At 41.7% G+C, this 26001-nt stretch overlaps 5 non-coding genes across 5 annotated transcripts; all 5 read left to right on the plus strand.

Annotated features, from left to right (window-relative positions):
* Positions 1–3090: 3090 nt before the first annotated feature.
* Positions 3091–3162, plus strand: trnaw-cca (transfer RNA tryptophan (anticodon CCA)). The gene has a single exon. It is a non-coding gene; the product is annotated as a tRNA-Trp (tRNA).
* A 1784-nt stretch (positions 3163–4946) lies between these two features.
* On the plus strand, positions 4947–5020 carry trnan-guu (transfer RNA asparagine (anticodon GUU)). Its single transcript has one exon. It is a non-coding gene; the product is annotated as a tRNA-Asn (tRNA).
* Positions 5021–6460: 1440 nt separating this feature from the next.
* trnaw-cca (transfer RNA tryptophan (anticodon CCA)) lies at positions 6461–6532 on the plus strand. Its single transcript has one exon. It is a non-coding gene; the product is annotated as a tRNA-Trp (tRNA).
* An 11533-nt stretch (positions 6533–18065) lies between these two features.
* trnak-uuu (transfer RNA lysine (anticodon UUU)) lies at positions 18066–18138 on the plus strand. The gene has a single exon. It is a non-coding gene; the product is annotated as a tRNA-Lys (tRNA).
* A 2436-nt stretch (positions 18139–20574) lies between these two features.
* trnat-cgu (transfer RNA threonine (anticodon CGU)) lies at positions 20575–20646 on the plus strand. Its single transcript has one exon. It is a non-coding gene; the product is annotated as a tRNA-Thr (tRNA).
* Positions 20647–26001: the final 5355 nt, after the last annotated feature.

The following is a 26001-nucleotide window of genomic DNA, read 5'->3' on the forward strand; positions in this document are numbered from 1 at the left end:
TTTTCTAACACACGTGAGTGTGGAATTATCTTTTAATGTAATAAACACAAGTAGTGACACTCTGGTCAGTACACTGTATATTGATTATTAGTAGCCGATGGGCCAATGACCGTGTCTACAGTAGTGACCAGTTGACCAGTCTGTAGCTCTCAGCAGTGGGACTCAGATCACACAGAAGAAGACCTGTCTGTGTGTGATTCCACACCAGCCCAGGGAATCACCAGCTCTCATATGTCTCTCACAGGTGTCTCACAGTCTTATAAATTTACAATTAGATGAATTATTGTAACAGTTATACATTTAATTTAAATAATCAGACTACCTATGGAACTGAGAGCAGGCTGGAAATAAAACCAGGATACACATTTTAACCTCCAGGATCAGGTTCCTGATCCTCCTGGCTTCTATACTCTGATGATTCGTTTAAAACATTTAAATGCACTTATTACAGGGACTTGTACTCGTTCTCTACTGCTCCACACAGGTACGCCTTGTAACACATTCATCTGCGAAGTAAACTATTTTTTTTCCTGTTTAATGAATTTCATTCCTTGGTTTGTCACTCTCCTTTTACAACTGTTATGATTTGCTTCTCTTCACAGCCCGGTGTATTCTTTTTTGGGGGGGATGTTATATCTGTAAGAAAAGCCCCCCAGGCTCCGGACAGGAGTCTCCTCCAGCGGAGACGCGCTCTGCTCTGTTAGAAAGAGCGCTGTAATGTCACAGACACCAGCCTGAGCACCTGGATCAGAGAGCAAGACCGCGGGAGGGTGCGCACGGAGGAGAGTTATTGATCATTTATCTATCGAAAACCAATTAATTCAATTGAAAAACCGTAGAATAAACGATTAACTTCACCGATTGGTGAGTACTGGTTCTTTTTCTGTTTTTGATCCTGTTTTAAATATCTAGAAAACAGTCAATAAAGACTGTATCGATCAATTACCACAGTGTGTTTAGTGTAAAAAATGTTCAAACCGAAATTAAACAATGATTATTCTTATTATTATTTAGGTAACTGTATCCTAGAGCTAAAAAAATATATTCCAAGTTGATAAATGTATGTACAGTGCCTTGCGAAAGTATTCGCCCCCCTTGAACTTTTCAACCTTTTGCCACATTTCAAGCTTCAAACATAAAGATATAAATTTTTTATTTTATGTGAAGAATCACCAACAAGTGGGACACAATTGTGAAGTGGAACGAAATCTATTGGATTTTTGAAACTTTTTTAACTAATAAAAAAATGAAAAGTGGGGCGTGCAAAATTATTCGGCCCCTTTACTTTCAGTGCAGCAAACTCACTCCAGAAGTTCAGCGAGGATCTCTGAATGATCCAATGTTTTCCTAAATGACTGATGGTGATAAATAGAATCCACCTGTGTGTAATCAAGTCTCTGTATAAATGCACCTGCTCTGTGATAGTCTCAAGGTTCTGTTGAAAGCGCAGAGAGCATCATGAAGACCAAGGAACACACCAGGCAGGTCCGTAATACTGTTGTGGAGAAGTTTAAAGCCGGATTTGGATACAAAAAGATTTCCCAAGCTTCAAACATCCCAAGGAGCACTGTGCAAGCGATCATCTTGAAATGGAAGGAGTATCAGACCACTGCAAATCTACCAAGACCTGGCCGTCCCTCTAAACTTTCAGCTCAGACAAGGAGAAGACTGATCAGAGATGCAGCCAAGAGGCCCATGATCACTCTGGATGAACTGCAGAGAACTACAGCTGAGGTCGGAGAGTCTGTCCATAGGACAACAATCAGTCTTACACTGCACAAATCTGGCTTTTATGGAAGAGTGGCAAGAAGAAAGCCATTTCTCAAAGATATCCATAAAAAGTCTCGTCTAAAGTTTGCCACAAGCCACCTGGGAGACACCCCAAACATGTGGAAGAAGGTGCTCTGGTCAGATGAAACCAAAATCGAACTTTTTGGCCACAATGCAAAACGATATGTTTGGCGTAAAAGCAACACAGCTCATCACCCTCAAAACACCATCCCCACTGTCAAACATGGTGGTGGCAGCATCATGGTTTGGGCCTGCTTTTCTTCAGCAGGGACAGGGAAGATGGTTAAAATTGAGGGGAAGATGGATGCAGCCAAATACAGGACCATTCTGAATGAAAACCTGTTGGAGTCTGCAAGACCTGAAACTGGGACGGAGATTTATCTTCCAACAAGACAATGATCCCAAACATACAGCAAAATCTACAAAGGAATGGTTCACAAATAAACGTATCCAGGTGTTTGAATGGCCAAGTCAAAGTCCAGACCTGAATCCAATCGAGAATCTGTGGAAAGAGCTGAAAACTGCTGTTCACAAACGCTCTCCATCCAACCTCACTGAGCTCGAGCTGTTTTGCAAGGAAGAATGGGCAAGAATTTCAGTCTCTCGATGTGCAAAACTGATAGAGACATACCCCAAGCGACTTGCAGCTGTAATCGCAGCAAAAGGTGGCTCTACAAAGTATTAACGCAAGGGGGCCGAATAATTTTGCACGCCCCACTTTTCATTTTTTTATTAGTTAAAAAAGTTTCAAAAATCCAATAGATTTCGTTCCACTTCACAATTGTGTCCCACTTGTTGGTGATTCTTCACATAAAATAAAAAATTTATATCTTTATGTTTGAAGCCTGAAATGTGGCAAAAGGTTAAAAAGTTCAAGGGGGCCGAATACTTTCGCAAGGCACTGTAAGTAACAGTTTACATGTATTTTTTCCCGTGTTTATAAATCATAAGTATGGTAACCACGGGGACAGGCGCCACGTCACTGTGCGCGTCTAGGTGTATCTCGTTCATCACAAAGAGCGATGTAACGTCATGGGTAGCAACAAATACTAATACTAGTGTATTCATATCAATATTAATGAGAGTACAACTGGTTGTTTTAATGCTAGTGTTCATGTGAGTATTAATGATGATAGCGCTACTGATAGTTTTAGTTTTAATGTTAATATTCATGTAAATATTATTTATAATTATAGTGTTACTGTTAGAGAATTAACAGTAGTATTATTAGTTTTAATACTAGTTATTCTAGCATTACTGTTATTCTCTTTGGGGGAATTAAAAGGACTTGTCACGAGTGACCGCGTGGCGCAACGGTAGCGCGTCTGACTCCAGATCAGAAGGTTGTGTGTTCAAATCACATCAAGGTCAGCTGGTGTGTTTGCAGGTGCTGCTGGTGCTGAACCTGGAAATTATACCATGCAGTCAGGTTTTCTCTGTACACCACATAGGTAATCTGAATGAAATAACAGTGCAGTACAGAACACCCAGATAGGCGCAACGGTAGCGCGTCTGACTCCAGATCAGAAGGTCGCGTGTTCAAATCATGTCGAGGTCAGCTGATGTGTTTGCAGGTGCTGCTGGTGCCAAACCTGGAATTCACACCATGCAGTTGGGTTTTAGCTGTACACCACCTAGGTAATCTGAACAGTACAGAACACCCAGTCAGGAGCTTATGCAGCATTTCATCTTGAACACGACAAGAGAAAAGGCACACTGCACATCCGCGAAACATCACGTCCGACTTTAGAGACAGTGACATCAGAGAATGGAAGTTTCAAACCGCTTTTCTGTTACAGGTTCAAGCAAACCTGAAAGTTAGGGAGTGTTTGGTCACTTTTGTATGAAAAAGTGTCTGAAGCCTGTAATTATAATTTGCCCTTCTTTTAATTGTGGTTGAAATCCACTCCCATGTACCAAGACCTTACAGTATATTCATGTTTACTTAAATGACTAACTTTTGGACTATTGGACATTAGTTGGTGTTTTTTTTTTGTAACGATTTGCTATTTCATGCAGGAAAGAAAGGAACCCAGACCCAACGTTTGCTTTCAGGTGCGGTTCATTTACATAACGTACATCTATTTCTGAGGAGCCTGATTTGAATCACAAAACCCCGGTAGAAGTCGAATCGACAATCTTATAAACCGAAATCAGACGCGTTATCCATTAAACCACTAGCCCATCACGTAAATTAATTGCACCATGGTGAGTTCAGTTCCGCTACTAGTAATACCCCACCCCCATCTTAAATTTCTAAGTGAGAAACGTGTTTTCTACATTTTTTTTTTAGTTTTAAAAAATCATCACTTTTAAGCAGACAAAGCCTTTATGTGTCGCTCTGAATTTCTAATTGATTTAGAATTCCAAGACAAAAGCGTTTCGTTCCACAACGGCGTGAAATGATCACGTCTTTCACTCTACTTCTCTCTAGTGGTAAAGCAGATCTTGCTAGGTGAGCATTTGCTCCAGTAACTTAGGTCATTTTTCATGTTAACTCACTTCTTCTAAACACAACATTTCCCGGTGCATGTTTTCTCCATGAAAAAAGACATTTTTCCTTACATGATTTCTCGTTTTGTTTCATCAAAGTGTACAGAAAGAAGAAAGAAAGGAAAAGTGTCGTTAATGAACTCTGTCCTCCTTGGAAGATGTCAAGCGCATTGGACATGAAAAGTGCCCAATAAAAGCCATTTCTCTTCATTTCTCTTACGGTCAGGGCTCCTGTTCCGTGTAAAGGAGGCAGCTTGCTCAGCCGGCGGACTCAGTGCTTACTAAACGCAGGTGTCTCAGAGCGGTATGTCCAAGCGGCTATAAAAGAGGAGAATTCTGCCGGCACCGTAGCTGAGTTGGTTTAAGTACCTGTCTCGTTGACTGGAGATCCTAGCTCCACATCCCAGCTGTGCCTTTCTTCCTGTCTTTTTGTGCAGAAACTACCATCTTGGACAACCACATAGGGCTTGATTTAGTTTAAAGCATGAATTTATTTCCTTTCTGCAACAACTTGTTTTTCAAGAAATTCATACAGCTTGTGAAAAATGAAATGTAATTCTTTGCTATCAGAGCAGTAGGAATATTGCCAACTGGCAAGAAAATGCAAGCAATGTTTATTTTTTGACCGGAAAGGTGCGAATGGAGAAAAGCTTCTCTCATCAGTCTCTGTGGCGCAATTGGCGAGCGCGTTCGGCTGTTAACTGAAAGGTTGGTGGTTTAAACCCACCCAGGGACGATCTTCTTATTATTGTCAATGTAAACACTGTCTCCGCTAAAGCTGAAACCTTAACCCTCTTTATATTTGCAGAAAATGCGAGTCTTTTGCCCGTGTCCAACAACAACACTTGAGACCGGGGAAGTCCAATAGTGATCAACACCGCAACTCCCCAGAAATCCATATTCACTCTTGGAAAAGTATCTTTGAATGGCTTGCAGGAGATATCATTTATACTCCTGTTGCGTCCTCTGCTAAAAGAGTTTAGAAATACAACGCAGATTTGTTTGAGAATTTGACAAGCACTGTTACAGTACCTTAGCACTGTGAAGTTGGATGTTGATATTTTGATATATTTACCTTAATTGTAACATAAATGTAAACATAAATGCTGTACAATCTATGCTGTACAATCAAACACAGGTATATTTTGAGTCTCATGCTGATCGTCCTGTGGATCCAAAAGAAAATTTTAAAGCTGATACATTTTCGATTGGAATTTGCATCTAGCTACAACGTCCCTGGAAAAGAGATTTTATGAGTTGTGTGCAATCGGTATCTTTTACTTTATGTATGGTAGTGGAAATAGTTTTAAAAATGTTTTCTAAAGAAGATTGTATTGCCAGGACCTGCCTTTAGCGCTCAGTAGCGATGACGCTGTTGATATAGATGGAGAAGAAATGTAAGATGAATTGATGATCTAAGCTAAAATAGCCCTAACACGCCTCCTGTAACAGTGTTTGTATTCATAGCAAGAAATATTATTTTTCAAACCCGAACGTTGCTTTTGCATTAAGTGTTATGAAACCATTAGCGGTTTCAGTAGCTTCTGAAGACCGCACTTTTCCAAACTGAAGCCTATAAGAACATTATTCAAGATACACCATGGCCCAGAATCGTGCATTGGGACAAAGATTAACATCCATTTAAAGTACTCCCAAATAAAAGATTTGACCGAAAAATTAAAAGAGTAGGCAAGTATTAAAACAAAACCATAACTTCTTGACTTCCAATCTCTTTCCTGGTTCAGGCCATGTAAAATGACATATTCAGTGGACTCATGCCGAGGTTGTGAGTTTAAGCCTCACCTGGAGCAGCCTGGTTTTCTGTCTTGACAGGTAAACAGTTTTTTGTGTTATTTGCTAAATGGAGAGAGGATTCTGTGTTAATTGTGCTCCTCCTGGGAGAGGTCAAGATGAGAAGTTCACCAGGCTGGTGGTAAATATCCTGTCCAGGAATATCGGGGCTGTAGGGGGTCAGATCTATAGATGTAGTAAACACATTAGTGGAGACAGTGTGTCTGCTCTCCGTGAGAGAGCCGGGCGGGAGGAATAATCTGTAGTCTGGGATGAAGAGACCCTCGTTGGAAGAGCGGCGCTCCTCACAGGAGAGAATGAAAACAATCTTTTTCAGGGACGCTGATATTTCTCTTTGGGTGAATTAAAAGCACGTGTCGCAAGTGACCTCGTGGCGCAACGGTAGCGCGTCTGACTCCAGATCAGAAGGTCGCGTGTTCAAATCATGTCGAGGTCAGCTGATGTGTTTGCAGGTGCTGCTGGTGCCAAACCTGGAATTCACACCATGCAGTTGGGTTTTAGCTGTACACCACCTAGGTAATCTGAACAGTACAGAACACCCAGTCAGGAGCTTATGCAGCATTTCATCTTGAACACGACAAGAGAAAAGGCACACTGCACATCCGCGAAACATCACGTCCGACTTTAGAGACAGTGACATCAGAGAATGGAAGTTTCAAACCGCTTTTCTGTTACAGGTTCAAGCAAACCTGAAAGTTAGGGAGTGTTTGGTCACTTTTGTATGAAAAAGTGTCTGAAGCCTGTAATTATAATTTGCCCTTCTTTTAATTGTGGTTGAAATCCACTCCCATGTACCAAGACCTTACAGTATATTCATGTTTACTTAAATGACTAACTATTGGACTATTGGACATTAGTTGGTGTTTTTGTTTTTGTAACGATTTGCTATTTCATGCAGGAAAGAAAGGAACCCAGACCCAACGTTTGCTTTCAGGTGGGGTTCATTTACATAACAGACATCTATTTCTGAGGAGCCTGATTTGAATCACACAACCCCGGTAGAAGTCGAATCGACAATCTTATAAACCGAAATCAGACGCGTTATCCATTAAACCACTAGCCCGTCACGTAAATTAATTGCACCATGGTGAGTTCAGTGCCGTTACTAGTAATACCCCACCCCCATCTTAAATTTCTAAGTGAGAAACGTGTTTTCTACATTTTTTTTAGTTTTAAAAAATCATCACTTTTAAGCAGACAAAGCCTTTATGTGTCGCTCTGAATTTCTAATTGATTTAGAATTCCAAGACAAAAGCGTTTCGTTCCACAGCGGCGTGAAATGATCACGTCTTTCACTCTACTTCTCTCTAGTAGTAAAGCAGATCTTGCTTGGTGAGCATTTGCTCTGGTAAATTAGGTCACTTTTCATGTTAACTCACTTCTTCTAAACACAACATTTCTTGGTGCATGTTTTCTCCATGAAAAAAGACATTTTCCCTTACATGATTTCTCGTTTTGTTTCATCAAAGTTTACAGAAAGAAGAAAGAAAGGAAAAGTGTCGTTAATGAACTCTGTCCCCCTTGGGAGATGTCAAGTGCATTGGACATGAAAAGTGCCCGATAAAAGCCATTTCTCTTCATTTCTCTTACGGTCAGGGCTCCTGTTCCGTGTAAAGGAGGCAGCTTGCTCAGCCGGCGGACTCAGTGCTTACTAAACGCAGGTGTCTCAGAGCGGTGTGTCCAAGTGGCAGTAAAAGAAGAGAGTTCTGCCGGTGTCGTGGCTTAGATGGTTAAAGCGCCTCTTTAGTAAACAGGAGATCCTGGGTTTAAATCCCAGCGGTGCCTTTCTTCCTGTCTTCTTGCATCGTTTACTGTTATAGACAACATGCTTCTGCATTAAGTTTAATGGAGGTGTTTATTTCGTTTTTGGCACAACTTGTTTTTCAAGAACTCCACACATTGCGAAAGCTAAAATGCTTATCTTTGTTATCAGTGCAAAAGAATTACTGCCAGCTGGGAAGAAAATGACAACGATTTTTTTTTACTTTAGCCAAAAATCTGTGAATGTAGAAAAATACGACATGTGTCAGTTTCTATGGCACACTCAGTCAGGGTGTGCTTCAGTTAAACACAACGTTCATAGATCAAACGCACCCAGAGACACACTTCGAATTAATCCGATCTAAACATTACCTTCTCTAAATGTGATTGAGTTTCTTTGCACGTCCTTAGCCATCTTGATGTTTGCAGAGATTTTCAACTTTTGACACGAGTCAAACTACAAGTAAATAGTTGAGTACCTAAGTCAATATCAACGGGAATGTGAATATAAATGTAAACATCAATATTTCTGCTGTCTCCTGAGAAACACAAGTATAGAGTCAAAACACAACAAATAATGCTAAAAAAATATTCAGTTAACACCCAGATGTGACAAAACACATTTAAGACGTATATCCCCTTTAAATATGTATTTCCTTAATATCAGTTCTCTTCCCTCCCCAGGATACCTGCAAATTCACTATCGCAAAATAAAGGCTGTGTGTAAGTCTTACATGTGTTCTGTCACATCTGGGTATTAAATTAATAGATGTGTTGTGTTATTTAATATGATTTGACTCCATGCTTGTGTTTCTCAGGAGACAGCAGAAATATTGGGGATTTGCGGCTACAGAAAATAATGTGAACTTTACAGGCAAAAGTAAGGTTACCTTAAAGAAACAAAAAACGTATTGTCAACGTGATTTTTTAAGACATTTGTTCGGAATAGTGTATCTTCTCGTGTCTGTGGCTGTTGTCCTACAATAACGGTGGTGAAATAGCAGGAATGTGCGGAAAGAATCGGAGATTGAACAGAAGACTCATCCAGTCGATAGTAAGGTTGTGTAGGACCGCACACCCTACGATGTCAGTGTTGAGTAGTGTGGTTTAAAAGCTTTTTCACGAACCAGGAAGGAGTACAAACCTACAGTCTTCTGATCCGTAATCAGACACATTATCCATTGTGCCATTGGCGTTTGTATTGCATTCCCATCCAGCACCACATTGAGTTCAGAGCCGCTACTATTCATGTGTTTTGTAGGTGTGTCTAGTTACTACGTCTTTCATTATGTCTGGTTTAAAATAATGTATCAAGGGATATTGACGGTAATATCATACGGATTTTGGTTTTCTTTTGATGGAAAATTGTATTAAAATACAACCCTCTTTCACATTTGTATAATACTTTCCCTTGCATCCTCAGATAAAAATTCTAAATACCAAAAAGTTACAATATATGGAATAGCATTTATTTTAAAATGTATTTTAAAATTTGCATTTATTTAGAGCTTAGTAAAGATAACATTGCTAATATTGATGGAGTAGAAATGTAAGATGAATTGATAGCTTTTTCTGAGCTTAAAAAGTCCTACAACGCCTCCTGTAACAGATAAGGACTCATAGCAAGACAGGACATGCTATTGCATTGCGCATTTTGCAGATACGACCAGTTTCTGGTTCTGGTGAGTGCATTTTTTCCAAACTGAAATTAACAAGAACATTTTCAAGATGCGCCATGTCCCTAAATCGTTCATCAGGACTACTATTAATATCAGGTGAAAGCAGTACAAAGCATAAATTTAACCTAAATATTAAGAGACTATATCTGTCAGCTACTGCTGTTATCACGACCACCAGGCAGTCAAGACCAAAGCGTAAGCGAGCTAATCAGCCCCAGCAGCGGGTGATTATTAACAAACACCGCCGTACGAGTTAAACCACCTGCGCACACTCACTGTGCGGTGCGCACTGCTATTTAAACCATCTTCACCTGCTTCCCTCTGCTCAGTATTGAGTCTACTCCTTGAGAGCTCTACCTGGCGTTTTTCCCCGTACCTCGTTTATTCTGGATTTTGGATTCCCCTTCTGCCTTTTCGACTTTGCACCTCGCCTCTCGCCTCGGACTGCCTGCTACCGGAGAACTTCCTGGATTACGACTTGCCTTTCGCCTTTTGACTACGACCTTGCCTCTCGTTTTGGTTTGTTCGCCTGCCTCATCTATCACCCGTGCCTGCGTCTGCACAGGATCCGTGTATCTTCCCACCAGGGATTCCTAACAGCTGTAAGCCATGTTCAGCCAATGCTAGAAATATTACTGCTCTACTACAGTAGCTAAAGAAAGCAAGTACAACTTAGAAACAGATCACAAGTCGAAGACATAAACCGACAAGGATGGGATTCGAACCCACGCGTACAAAGCACAACGGATTAGCAGTCCATCACCTTAACCACTCGGCAACCACATCATGAAAGCTGCCCCCCCCGGGCATGATTTTGCTCGGCGACCAGGCTCAGCACATCGACCTCAGATGTCTCAGAGCGGTGTGTCCAAGCGGCTGTATAAGAATAGGTAATAGGTTTATTCCATGCTGAAAAAAAGAAGAAAGAGAACACAACGTTTCGGCCGTGGAGCCTTCTTCAGGTGTGAGAGAGACAGGGCAGTATTCAAAGGTAAAGTAGCGGGAGAACAAAGGTTTGAGGGTGGGTACCCACCTGTATAAGAATAGTGTTCTGCCGGTGCTGTGGTAAAGCTGGTTAAAACACCTATTTCATAAAGAGGAGATCCTGGATCCGAATTCCAGCGGTACCTTTTTTTCCTGTCTTGTTTTACAGAACATGTAATTTGGGACACTCAAAGAGGTCTTGATTTGGTTTAATGCGTTTATTCATTTCCTTTGAAGAACAACTTGTTTTTTTTAAATCATATAGCTTGCGAAAGATGAAATGCGAGTGAATTTTTTTGTTCACCAAAAGTATGTAAATGAAAAAAATCAAGGTGTAAGCATTTCTGTGGTGCAATCGGTTAGCGTGTTTAGCTATTAACCCCAAGGTGGGTTTTTTGATCCCACCCAGGGACGCACTTCTTCCTATAGTAAACATCATCACCGCAAAAATTTAATTGTTCCGCAAAACCTGAACTATTTTGATATTTGTAGTAGTAAACAATTGAGTACCAGAGTCAACATTACCGGGAATTTCCAATAATTTCCGATATTGGCAACTTGCGAGAAAGTTAGTATTCACCCATGGAATTATATGTTCCAGTGGGTGGCGGGAGAATTCACTTATGCTCCCGTTGCATCTTCAGCTAAAGTAATTTAAAATACAACGCAAAATTGTTTGAGAACTTGACAAGCAAAAACGACAGATCGCCGAAGTTGTATTTTAATATTTTCGTATATTTACTTTAATTTGAATATAAATGTTAACATAAATGCTGTTCAATATAATGTAATTTTGTTGTACTTTTGAAATATTTTAGCTGAGGATGCGAGGGGGGCTATTACACCTTGCCAAACATCTAAATAATTGTAAAAGAGGCTGGCATTTTAATAAAACGGGTGATCAAAAGAAAGCTACAAATAGTACGGTATTATGCTCAATATCCCTCAATATTGAAGGTCAAATGAAGAACTTGAAGAAACTCTCAAAGAATCAACGGCAATAGCAGAGGATGTTGATTTTGAACCAATGTTTTCACCTCAATTATCCAGCAGTCATTGCTTGACAGACTTCCTCAAGATATTCGGTGTTCTATACAGAAAATCGAAAATTAAAGGGCTAATGTGCCAAGAGGGGTGGTCCGAGGCAAAGACTGCGTTAGAGGAAGACTAAGCTCCGCACGATAACACGTGTCTAATACTCGGCCCCTGAAAAGCATCATATTCGTTGAACTGCCTACCAGCTGTGACTCTTGCACGAATTTCGCAGTACGTGGGTACGAGCTTATAATTCAGGAATAACAATGGTCAGACGTTTATGGTGGGTTTGTGTTTTGTATTATTTAATGAATGGAAAAAAACATTTTCAAAACTACAGCTCGAATGGAATAATAAAAAAAGTTTATTTGCCTGTTTGTTGTAACAGCTGTGCCAAAAATATTCATCTACAGATGCAGCCATTCAAAGTGCGCGGTACAGACACGTACTGGAGGTAATTGGCTACGGCATCGCGCATCGTGACACAAGATGACGCGGGGTACCGCGGTATGTGATTGGTTGACTGACAGGGGCACTCGTGGTCCGTTGGTCTGTCGTAGAAAGATTTACAGTAAACGTCTTTACTGTGTCCATTGTAGTATTTAATATTTATATGGAATTTTACCTCTGAAGGGAAATCTTAGTGCCTGAGCATAAAAAGAATAGGAGCATATTGCAACGCGTGTGAAGTCCATAAACGATATTAATTTTGGAACTTAAACATACAGTATATGGCTGGTCTCGGTACTTTAAAGAAGACATACACACCAGTATTCCATTTCTCCCTAAACATTTTAAGCATCGAAGACTTTAACTAACGTGATACCGGAGACAACAAGCATACTTTTAGAATTTGATTAAAAGGGAATATAATATGGAATCGCGTATCTCAAGAAATTAATAACGATATAATTATATTCATGTTGCAAAAAAACTGCAGCGGACATAAAAACTCCCTTGCTTTTAACAGAGCGTTCCATAATTTCTAATTACGAAAATGATTTAAACTGCGACACTTATCATTCACCAAGAGCTCGAAATATCACAAGGATCCTCTAGAGCACAGCAAAGACTGTATCAAAAGAATCACGTATCTCAAGAAATTAATAAGATATAATTATATTTGTGTACTGCGACAGGGCTGTTTCACCTCTGTCTTCATGTGACTCGATTCAAAAGCCATTTAGCAAAGAGGGGATGAGAAGAGTGACAAACTAGTATACAGTACAATACTTCAGATCTTTTTTTCTGAACCGGGGAAAATCTGATCATGTTTCTCTATAACAATAATAAAAAAACATTGCCACACCCGGACTGTTAAACCAACGCATTAGCACGTCAAAGCCCATTGAGGAGCCGGGCGCAATAACTGTTTTGTCGTCCCCTGATTTACTGATCGGCATTAATTACAGAAATCGAGTTCCTCCTCTTTGCAGAGGAACTGGTCCTGCTGTCGCCCACAGAACAGAGGCTGGAGCAGCACTGTCAGACCTGGGCGCTGACAGTCAATCTGGACAAGACCAGAGTTATGGTTTTCCAGAAAAAAAGCCAGACCCCCATTAGTCTTCCTGAGATCGTCGGATTATGAACGAATAAAAGCATCTTATTAAAAACGTGTTTGCTTTTGTCTGGGTATTTACTTTGTAATCTGTGGTTTACATCTACTGTATTATTTTGAGATGCCACTTTTAAAGGTGATATGTAAAATAAAGTTTTTTATTATTGTTATAGAGAAACATGATCAGATTTTCCCTGGTTCAGAAAAAAGACGATTAAAATCTGTAATCTTTCCAAGAAGTTTCTGCTTTGTGCTAAGACATTAACAAGTACAACCCCCCTCTCTGCGGGAGGGCTGGCTGTGATGAATTAAACCGGTTTCACAGGTATTTTCAAAGTAGGAAGTACAGTAGGACAGCACAAAAAAAACAGACATTGTGTGGTACAGCACGGAGCTCAGTCAATTCAAACAAGTTCAGTTTCAAAAGAACTGCAACGGACATAAAAACTCCTTTGCTTTTAACAGAGTGTTTCATAATTGCCAACTACAAAATTTATTTAAACTGCGACACTTATCATTCAACTAGAGCTCGACTATCACAAGGATCCTCTAGAGCACAGCAAAGACTGTATTAAAAGAATCGCGTATCTCAAGAAATTAATAAGATATAATTATATTTGTGTAATTCGCATAATTATATAATGCCAGCAAACTCTTGTTTTTATGTCCACTATAACTACGCTGGGCAAACGTTCCGAGGTCAAATTCTTCCAGCAAGGGGGTACCTTTAAAGCGGAGACGACGGCACCAATATTTTTTGGTGCGCCTTCTCTTTAAAGCCCTGGCCAAATATGAAGACAGTACGTACAGTTATAATTCAAACGGAATTAAAAACTATACATCTCAGTTACCATGGTGGTGCTTGTGATCATTGCGTTTGACCAACGAAACAGGGCGAAAAATCAGTCACATGACTTTGGGGCAGAGTTTCGAAATCTTAACCTATCAGCAACAAAGCGAAATTTACACGATAGGCTACCTCAAACTGTCAGTTACTGTGTATGTCGACATTATGAAAAAAATGTTTCAGGCATTGATGTGAAGGACAAGAGAGCTTTCACTGGCCGATTATCATTATTATCATTATAATCATTATTATTAATAATGATATTAATTTAAGGGTCTAAATATCTAAACATATGTATCTGTATAGCAGGTAGTATCACTGTATTCCACTTTCTTTGGAAAAACAGATTCACAACGCAAAGCTGTATTGCTGTGTAAAAAAACCCGGTTTGTAATGAGCTGCTGAGCTAAGAATAGGAATGTTCCTGCTGGCAGAGGGGGTGGAAAGTGCCTGCGGTCATTTAATTAGTATTGCAATTCGCACTGATTCCCTTGCAAAGATATGGACTTAAGAATATTCGTGCCTGGTCAAAAAATGGCATTAAGCACTTAAAATTAATATGGTTAATAATAGTAAACTGTAACATGCTGTAACAAGATCGGCTAAACTGCGAAGAAAATGCTTTCAGAGAAAATGTTTCAGGTGTGAAGAACATAGATCTCCAATGCAATTTCAACCAAACCTGTTCCCACACACCCTGCCCCCACTACCATTAGAATATACACAAAGCACTCAAATCTTTCGAGCTAATGATCAGGTGACCCGAGAGAGAGCGAGAGAAACACCAAGGGGTGCAGAACCAGGGAACTATTTACATGGAAAACGGGCGATCTCCCCAGACTGTCTGCCCGTTTCACTGTTACCTGGATACCTCTTTATTTAACTCACTAACACTGATTTTTAGTTTAGAAGGATTCAAGTAGGGTTTTAGATGAAAGGCAGCGACCTTAATCTCTGACCAAGGTAAACGTTTCATTTTTTCAAAGAAATGTTTGTTAAAAAATAAAGTCATAGTTCCAAGGGATTCAATCACAGACCATGTGACATGGGAGTCAGGAAACTAACACACAGCGCCACCGGATTTAATAACGCTATAAAAACACTATAAAATAATGTGACTAGGCACAAAACAAGTTTACAGCACAGTACAATAATAAATGCTGACCATGACTTCAGAAGCATAAATTGCCTTACACTCAATTTAAACACAAGCTGTCTTTAGCCCTCTAAGCTGGTTCATACAGAAATGTAGAGATCCAGGCTCAGAACACACAGCTTCATTAGCGAATACATATGCAGGACAACTAGAGAAGACGCTTTACAGAGTTTTAGAAACATCCCATCAGTGACATCACTGAAGTCAACTCCTAGGTACTGTAACTGTCGTGTGGATAGTTTCACAAGAATCAGACAAAGGTTTAAGCATCGCTTGTTCTAGATAAAACTGCAAAAAAAAAACAACAACCCATAATGTACTTCTTTGCGGCTCTGTTTGCCCAAATCATATATTCACAACGTGAAATCTAAAATCCGCAAAATCCGCAATATGGAAACAGAACCTGTGTAATTGTTGATAGATGATGTACTCGTAACATTTTTACAAGACGAACTACAACATTTAAAAAATGACTTGTATGTACTTGATATCTCTAATCAATGCACGGCGACATTGTTAAAAGCAGAGTCCCAGCACAAAATGAAACTAAAATGCATACCGTTTTGCGCTTCTTATTAGTTGCTCAAAAGTAATTTGACCGTATGAAATACATAATATAAACCTAGAAACATATACGTGAGCAGTATTTACGCACTGTAGTATCGGTGTTAAGACATACCTCTCAAATACTGTAAATCAAGTTAAAAATATCTCAAGACCGATTCTGGTCATAATGAAACCATGTTTCGTGAATGTTTTCTTTAAAGTACCGAGACCAGCCATGTACTGTATGTTTATGTTCCAAAATTAATATTGTTTATGGCCTTCACACGCGTTGCAGTATGCTCCTATTCTTTTTATGCTCAGCTACTAAGATTTCCCTTCAGTGGTAAAATTAGATATGAATATTCAATACTTAAACGGCCACAGTTAAGACATTAAATATACATATACATACTGTATACAGTACAGTTTTCATACTGTAATATGTTTACGTTCCTAAATCAATCTCTTTTATGAGCATGTGAAAGGCATGGTGAATCGGAGATTCTCAAAAATTACTGTACTTTGCATGATTGGAAACAAATGCGTGATTGCGAAATGCTGTGGTGTTACTTTTAACAAGACGGTCAATGAAAAAAAGAACGTTGACCAGGGCAATACTTTGAGTTTACACTTACAGCTTGTCCAAGGTCATTCATTATTAATACTATTAGTAATATCTTCTTTAAAGACTTTAATGGCCACAGCTCAAACATGAGAGGTTGAGCTTTATTAGCTCCACCTTGCCGAAATTCCGGATACTATTATTTTGCTTGTCATATTATAGGAGAATTTACGGTAACTCGTGGTATTTACCAGTAGCTTGCGGTAGACTGCGTACAGCGTACCGCAAAATAATGCAGTATCCCCCGCGCATTTTGAATGGCTGCATCTGTACATGCAAAGCATGCGCTCTACCACTGAGCTACATCCCCGATGGAAAAGGTAATGGAACAGACTTGTCCAGATGCTCACTGATCACAATCCACCACTCACGAAGAATGCCTGCAGTTTCCCACTTTCGCGTTTCCTCTACTACAGAGTAAATTCATGGGAATGAAGAAATAAGGAAGGAAAAATAATCGCATTAAAGCTTCAAGAGACTGGGAACAAATTAATCTATTATTTTTGTATCCAGTCACACGTGCGACGGTGGTTAATTCCCAGACGGGGAAGTGCTTTTTTTCTACCTCCTTACTCGACTGTCTTTCAATTCTGTTTTATTTGAAAGCTTTTTGCATCTTTTAAGTGCTCTTGATTAAACTATGCATAGAAAAACAGCACTACTGATGATTTTCATGGACCGATGCACACTTGTTCTGTACAACTCGAGTGATAAAGCCCTGTCTGCAAGTAATGTAGAAGAAAATAAAAGGGTGAAACAATGCCCCAGCCACAGGAATGGTAACGGGAAGGATCGTGTTCTTATTTGATAAGTCCTTTTGAGATGTCTTGTCAATGCACACAGGCGTTAGAGCTGAATAATTTACTTTTAGTGGTGTTTTTAAACAAAGATGGAACATGTTATTTCTATACCAGGAAGAAAGGAGCAGACTTTAACTTTAAGAGGCAAAAACGACACCTTATCAAAGCTAATATTAATTAAAATGACATCACAACAAAAGTGGAGCCTTGAGTGAATAAAATTAGTTTTCATTAGTTGTGTCTCCATAACTTTGTAGGTGAGAGAGAGGATTGTGATAATTTGCAGGTGCTTCTCGGAAGTGCGTTGGTGGTACAGGCGCCTTCCAAATAATTGAGTCGGGTTTGAATCCCAGCCAGTACAAACCCAAATCTTTTCAAGATAATTTGTGGTCCGCTAACACATCTTTTGAAACACTACAACAGGTAACACCCCGTGTGAAACATCATGAACATCTGTTAAAGCCTGAGTTTTACATACTCTAACGTAAATAAACGTGCAAGGTGTTATAAAATAGAATTTCCAAAAGACAGGCTCCCTAAGCTTAACATCAAGGCAGAAAAAATGCTGTTTTCTCTACAGAAATGCTCTTTACATTTCAGCAATGTTGCAACTCCCTTTATAAACGTATACAACCAAGGCATTGAAAGTTTTTTTTTTAATTATTGTTCCAAAAAATGTTCCATTTGTTTTCTTTTTAATGTTGTTGATTAAAAGATTTTATTAAATGTGAAAAAAATCTGAATGTGAAAAAAGGTCAAAATGCTATTGAAAAAAATCAGTAATGTGAGGAAAGATGGATTGTGGGAGCCCCTTAACTACCCATGTCATGCTGTATTTCTCACTCATTCTACTGGGAGTGGTGCCGTCGCTTCATGATAAAGTCTGTCAGTGGTCATTCCAGACGGGTCAGGTATGACTGCTCTTCGGCACAAGAGACACGTGACTTCCGAGGATCCCGACAGTGTCGGCGTCTTTTCAGAGCCCGGATAGCTCAGTCGGTAGAGCATCAGACTTTTAATCTGAGGGCCCAGGGTTCAAGTCCCTGTTCGGGCGGCTGTGCCGTTTTTAATTCTATTGTGAATGTCATTCTAAATAGTCTTTTATCTTTCACTCTTCTAGCTTTACTGTGGTTATTTTAAATGTCCATTACTTGTATTTACAGTAGTGTATTTAGTGTTTCATTTCACAAACCGAAAATGTTCAAGTAGATCTTGTCACTCTACTCCACGTAATCATCTAAATTAAATCACAGTAGAGCACAGAACACGCAGTGAGGAACTCACACAGTGAGTACTCTTGAATACGACAAGAGGAAAGGCACACTGCACATCTGCAGAACATCACGTCCGAGTTTACAGTGACAGCAGAGGTTGGAAGCGACGTAGTGTTTTAATACTCGCTCGCTGAACGATCTCTCAAGAAACCTCGGTGGAGATTTAAAGGGTGTCTAATAATCACGTTCAAAAAGATGACGATAAGTTTTTTTTTTAACTAGGTAGCCTTAATGGCAACACGGTGTGAGTAGATCTTAAAGCAGCTGCAGACAGAATACCCGTAATGGCAACACACTGCTTTGAGTTCGGCTTTTCTTATTTCTTCTGCAGAACCAGTGGTATCGGAATATACTGATCCGCATAAGAAGCGCTTTCGGTTTCTGATCATTTTTAATGAGCGCTGCTCTAAGTACCACAGGCAAGATGGCTGGTGGTCTAAGGCGTTGCGTTCAGGTCGCAGTTAACCCTGGAGACGTTTGTTAAAATCTCACTTCTAATAAAGAGGTCTTTCTCGTTAGAGTAGAAACGATAGAAGCCTTAAGCTGGAAAAAAAATCACAACATCTCGCATTTCACGTGTTTAATGTTAACTGTCTCAGTGGTTGCCTCGGTGATTGATGGCTCTTCTCCCTTGCAGGGTGACGGCAAACTTCTTCAGAGAGGGAGTCTCCCACGCACGGCTTTTCTTTATCAAGAGCTGAGACAACAGAAACAGACTTCAAACTGACATGAATTACTTCTTGAGCGTTTATGACCGTCTTTAAAAGCTGAGAGCAGGTGAAAAAGTATTTGGAAATGAGGAAATGACTGCTGACAGTAAACCGAGCTGATGCTCAGCTGCAGACAAGCGCTCCTCGTTAGTATAGTGCTGAGTACCCCCGCTTGTTGCGCGGGAGACTGGGGTACGTTTCTGTGACAGGGCACTGGTTTAATTTTTTAACAACCTGAGTTCACTTAAAAAGTGTGTACTGTGTACTACGTTTCGGACTAGTTACTGCGGTAAAATATGGAGATCATCTCCAGCTTTGAGCTCAACTGCAACAAGAAGTCATGCTAAATGTAGTATAGTGAGTAGACATCGCGAGACAACAGAACGAGAGAGTAGAAGGCGGGAATATATGGTGTAAGGGCGTGATCTGTGTAGTTAACAAAATAGTTAAAATAATATAAAAACATCTCTTTATTAAGATACACAACATTTATGGCGACGAGAGATGAGTGCTTGACGGACTCAAAGCGAGCAGAACACTGCAGATTTTAGTTCTCTTGCTGGTAGAAACGAACTTCTGAATTTTCGGACTTTTCGTTTAGCTTGCGCATTGGAAGATATGGCCGCCGCGCCGAGAAGCTTTGCTTATGCCCGGCTTTTTCCACCGCTTCTACTGAACCTCGGAGCTCCGGATTTGTATACGGAATACAAGATATGGATGGAGTCGTACAGATTTTTTTTAAATAGCCGGTGGATCTACAGAAGCTGAGGATGCCGTGAGACGTGCTACATTACTGCACTGTATCGGGGCTTCCGTGCAGCGGATTTTTGCCAACCTCCCTGGAGAAAAAGACTGTAGCTGCCTTAGACGCTTCCTTTACACCGCGGAGAAATGTGGTTTTGGAACGGCATAAATTTAGGCAGAGAACTTAGTCTCAGGACGAATCTGTTGATGCTTTTGTGACTGCACTAAGAGAACTGGCTAAATTTGTGACTTTGGAGTATTGGAAACTGACATGTTAAGAGATCAACTTGTGGAAAAATGTGCACATAAGAGACTATAAATTGCTGCAGGAGGAAGGGCTGACTTTAAAAAGAGCTCTTACAGTCGCTAGAATTCATGAAGCAGCTCAAGCAGAATCAAGAATGCTTTCTGACCACAGTGACAAAGTGACACTGAACGGGGCGCTCGCTCAAACTTTACAAACAAAAGCCGAGCAGCAGGACACAGTCATGCTAGAGAAATAGAAGAACAGGGGATGGCTGACATTACATGTTACAGGTGCGGACTAACAACGCACAAAGCAGATGAATGCGGATCGTGAACAGCAAAATGTCTACACTGCAAGAAAACAGGATATTGTGCACATGTCTGCAGAACATCACGTCCAAGTTTAAGGACAAGTATCCTTTTTATTGTTGTTGCTGCCTCCGGTTTACATTTGGCGATGTAAACCAGATTCAGAAAAAAATAATTTGAACAACCTTATTCCCATGCTTACTCGAAGGCGCGGTGGCCAAGTGGTAAGGCGTCGGTCTCGTAAACCAAAGAGCGTGGGTTCAAACCCCACCCGTGCCTGTTTCATTTGTCACCGCTTTTCTTTAGTTTCAAAGTCTTAAAAAAACTCGCAATGTAGGGATCTCAATAGTAAGAGAACATAACTTTCGCCAGTGATTAGTATTCTTGCATATCCTGCCTTGTTTTTTAGTCGACAAAGCTTGTTTCTCTTCACACCCATCTTCTGAATGATCGCCTCAGCATTGGGAAGGAACGTGCGCTTTGTACAGCCCCCGACTCCATGGTCTGATCACAAACAGATCGGGTGAGCTGTCAGTCCAGGTTGGAAGGAACGTTCGAAAGCACTAAAAATCTGACTTAGAAACGAGAAGACCGTGTTTTTTTAAACGAGTAAATGATAAAATAATATACTGCCTGCAAGACTATGTCAAGTTCAAGTTCAAGTTTAAAGTTCAAGTTCAAGTTTATTTTCATTATACTCATACACAGGTATATGGTATAACGAAATGCTATTTAGCAAGCTCTCGGACATAAGTAGTACAAAGAAGAAAACACAACAACAATACAATTGTATAACAAAAGAAAGACAGAGACAACAGCCGATGTGCAAAAAACAACAGGCAGCGTGCAAAACAACAAAAAGGTAACAGGTTATGTGCAAAAACATGCATCAAAAGAATGAAATAAAGGGATAGAAATGATGGGGAGTGAGCTTTTGACATGTATGGTAGAGGTAGATTTTAAATGTGTGTTTGGGTTTTTGGTAAGAAAGAAGGCACCGTGAGGTTCAGATCATAGGTGAGAAGTGAGGAGAGAGTGAGAGAGGCTGGGAGTTTAATAGTTTGATAGTGCGGGGTAAAAACTGTTTCTGAGTTTGGTAGTCCGGACCTGAATGCTCTGGTACCGTTTTCCATGTCATGCTAAACGCCACAAATTGTGTTTGTCCAGTCGTATCAATCATCCTAAAGTTACAGAAAATTGGATGCGACTGGTGCAATCAGCACACATTTTTTCAGGATAGTCGAGCAGTTTAAAACAGCAAATTCACAGCTTCGTGTCTTTTAAGCTTTGTGTTTCACTCTCCAAATAGAGGCAGGGGTTCAAATCCCACTCCCGACAGTCAGGCTTTTTACCCTGTCTTTTTTGCCTGCTTTTACACTGTTTCAGTCTTGTTGTGCTCGCTGACAATCACAGTACGAGGAAAACGGAAAAACTGCTTAGCAAAAACATAACGGACAGAAAAAAGCTTCATAAACATGTGAATGTGATTAGCAGCAGTAAGGTATGCATTCAAATGTTTAAGGCTGATTTATAACAGCAGCAGAAGAAAGTTGCAGCACAATGCAATTTGTGAGAATTCATGGGTTTTTATGCTGCTTGGACTTCTTTCAAGCCTATGAGGTGACCCCCGTTTTATTTTCATTTTCAAACTTCAGAACCGAATAACAAAAAGGTTTCATGTGTGACAGCATTCCGTTGCAAATACCGTTTCCACGATGTATTCAGCGACGGGAATGAAATATTTTAGTGCTGGCTCAAATGCGAGGAATTTCAGAAAAACCTGGAAAAGCAACGCTTGCAGTAAATGACATATCTAAAGCGTGTAGTCAGCATGAACAGAACAACGCAATGCTCTGTAAAAACGATCTGAAGCCGCAATTACTCTTTTATCTCAGGTAGTTCATTCCGATACGATGTTTCCGCAGACTAAATGAAATGCCGAACTCCAAACATGTTGTTGCCATTATTGTACTCCTGCTGAAAGAAGAAAGAAAGAAAGGTGTCCTAAATGAACTTTGTCGCCCGTGGGAGATGTCAAGTGCATTGGACATGAAAAGTTCACGATAAAACCCATTTCTGTACGTTTCTCTTAGTGTCGGGGCTCCTATTGAATGTAAAGGAGGCAACATGCTCAGCCAGCCGACTGAGCGCTAACTTAACGCAGGTGTCTCAGAGCGGAACTATTCAGAACAGGAGCCTCTACTTCTTTGTATACTGAGCTTTCGGGTGAACGTCAAAGTGAAAGACAAATTCGCAATTTTTACTTTTTGATTAAGGAACAAGAAAACACCATCCTTCAAACTGGATTCAGACCAGGGACATAAGACATACTCGCTGTTTTTTCTACAGTTTTAAGAGCTAGCAACTGAGCTATCGAGAGGTCTAAAATAAACGTTTTGTCACACGCGTAGCCCAATGTAGTGTAGTGTTCCTCTTTATTTAAATCCCAGTTCGACATCAAAATACTCACTCCCCATAGTCTCGTTTAGTAGAAGAAATGCAGGCTTCTACTCTATTAACGTCAAGAGTTCTTCTAAAACATTTGAAGGGATATCAGTGCAGGCGGAATTGACTCTTTTTCTTTATGATTTGGTCATATGATTTTTCTTCATATGATTTGGTTTTGATTTTGAATCATTATATTATTAAGTTTGTGCTTTCTCTGTTTTTATCGTATTGTGAACTTATTTTTTAAACAAATGCTTACAAAGGCAAACAGGGCACACAGTACAAGCTAAATACCCCAGACTGCGTGTAAAGTCCTCCTTGAGGTATGCTTTCAAAATAGCTGCACCAGGCACTTGGACACAGATAAACACAGGGATTTAAAATTCAGGAATATGAATGGTCAATTGCATACAGTTGGGTTTTTTACGTTTTGTATTTAGCGATTTGTGTATAAATCTTTTAACAATTCATTAAAATGCTAACAATATGTAAAATAAAAACAACAGCAACGTTAAATGCCGGGGAGACGGGCAGTTTTTTTTTACAATCAGATTCCAATCTCTAATGCTGTGTTTGAGAGCTGTGTGTGAGAGCTTACTGTACATAACTTTCCTTTTCTCACATTTTCTGAAAACTATTCCAAAGGGGCACCTGTCATGGACGTCCAAAGGGACTAGCCATGGGGAGTAGGAGAGTGGAAAAAGACCCATATGCGTAGCGGCGAGACGGGAAAAAGGCCCGGGCTCATTAGTGCAAAGAGTTCAGGAATGCCGTAAAGAAACCTATGCCTTCTCGGCCTTTTGGCTAAGATCAAGTTCAAGTGGCATGCCCGCAGTTCTTGTCTTTCCAAAGGTCTAGAAGGCGATCGAAGATTCTGAAGAGTGCTTGAGCTGGTATCGCTCTAGGTTGAGCCTAGGGGGTTAAGGCCAAGCAGCAGCTGAGCTGGGTGGAATCCGGCATCAACGTTCTCTCTCTCTGCTCTCTCCTCTCCTCTCCCCTCCCCCTTTCTCTTGCTCCGCCTCCTTGGCCTCTTGCCTGGAAGTGGGTACACGTGGCCTGCCCGCGGTGCTTGCTTTCTTCCTCGAGACTCGGAAGCGCTATCCGCTCCCTCTCTCTCTCGCTCTCTCTCTCTCCCTCTCTCTCTGCCTCTCTCTCTGCCTCTCTCTCTGCCTCCTTGGCCTCTTGGCTGGGAGTAGGTACACGTGGCCTGCCCGCGGTGCTTGCTTTCCACCTCGAGGCTCGGAAGCGCTATCCGCTCCCTCTCTCTCTCGCTCTCTCTCTCTCTGCCTCCTTGGCCTCTTGGCTGGGAGCAGGTACACGTGGCCTGCCCGCGGTGCTTGCTTTCCACCTCGAGGCTCGGAAGCGCTATCCGCTCCCTCTCTCTCTCGCTCTCTCTCTCTCTGCCTCCTTGGCCTCTTGGCTGGGAGCAGGTACACGTGGCCTGCCCGCGGTGCTTGCTTTCTTCCTTGAGACCCGGAAGCACTTTCCGCTCTCCTCTCTCTCTCTCCTCCTGCGCCTGCACCTAGCTGGGCTTTGCCCACAAGGACAAAGGCCAGGGCTCCCTCGCTGCTCCCTTTGCTCTCTCTCTTTCCCTCCTTTTTTTTTTCTCCCTCAAAGATGGCAGACAAGAGGACATTGATCCGGTTCCACTGGACAAAGAAGACGGAGCCGATGCCGACTGCAAAGGCCTTCTTTATGACCTTCCTGCGAGGAATCTTGCAGTTGGTGGCCGGAGATCTCTACTGCCTCCAGGACAACAAGGCAGAGAGATACATGGAGGCCTAAATGGCTACGGATGCATCGTACGAAAAGGCAACGAGACTGATCAGGGAGAAAGGTAAGCACCCTGGTTTCTCTGATTACAGGCCGGAGCCGATGAGGAAGACGAATCAGAGGACCATCACGGTTTGCACATACAATCCCTACGTACCAGCGGAACGGGTAACAGCGTACCTAGGGAGGTATGTAACTGTGGTGGGAATACCGACAGAGATCAGGGACAAAGGCGTCTGGTACGGCAAACGCCAGTACCGAGTCCTCCTGAAGGAGGACCCAGAGGGCGTTGACGGTTTCCAGCACCCCCCGGCTCGCTTCAACATCGGAGCCGACAGGGGGTACCTCTACTACCCCAAGATGCCGGATTTTTGCAGCAAGTGCAGACAGTCCGGCCACAAGACAAACACATGTGACATCATCAGATGTCACAACTGCAATGAGGACGGGCACCTGGCAAAAACCTGCCGGGCAGCCAAAAAGTGCGACGGATGCGGCGCCGAGGGACACCTCCTTCGCCAATGTAAGGTAAGCAAACCTTCGTTTGCGCAGGTGGTGGAAGCCGGCAGGCAGAAACCGGTCTCCAGACAAAGGGAGAGGGCTGAGAACAAAGAACCCGCACCTCCCCCGCTGAGAACCGAAACTGCCGAGGCCACACCCCCAGCCGCATCGGTGCCATAAGATGGCCGCCAGGAAGAGGGACAAGACGGCCGACCGGAGTAAGGGTCCTGGATAACTCCCAGCAAAAAGGGAAAGCGATAGCGGGAGAAGAGACCCAGGGTGGACCCACTTTCGGAAGGACAGAAAAAAAGAGTGGTAAGGGAAAACCGTTTCCTCGTCCTAGAGGAAACGGAACTTTCTTCCCTCGAGGCCCAGGAACAACCGGAGGAGGCTCCCCAGGAAACGGAACCCCCCTCCCCCGAGTCCCACGGACAAAAGGAGGAGGCAGCCCAGGAAGAGGTAACCCCCTCCCCCGAGGCCCAGGGACAACAGGAAGAGGCATCACAGGAAGTTGGAACCCCCTCCCCCGAGGCCCAGGAACAACAGGAAGAGGCAGCCCAGAAATTGGAGCCCCCTTCCCCCGAGGCCCAGGAGAAACTTGAGGCCCCCGAAACTCCCGGAGAAAGGGAAGAAAGGAGCCTTCCCGAAGCGGTGGCGGAGAGTATTTTTCGAGGACGACGAGGATTATTTCGAAGCCGGCCTGGAGCCCGGACTGATGGTAGGGCTGGACCTGTCCAGCATGTTTACATTTCAGTCCCCAGCGAAACCTGGAGGGAGCCCAGCATATTCCCCCCAGGACCCGAACGAGAGGAGTTACATCTAGGCTAAACAGTGCCCAGATGTAGACTCCCAAGTTTCAACTGTAAGTACAGAGAGGAGGTTTAACTTTCACTAGTTTAACCATGACTGTGA

This window comes from Lepisosteus oculatus, chromosome 14 (assembly GCF_040954835.1).
Source record: "Lepisosteus oculatus isolate fLepOcu1 chromosome 14, fLepOcu1.hap2, whole genome shotgun sequence".
Classification (NCBI taxonomy): domain Eukaryota; kingdom Metazoa; phylum Chordata; class Actinopteri; order Semionotiformes; family Lepisosteidae; genus Lepisosteus; species Lepisosteus oculatus.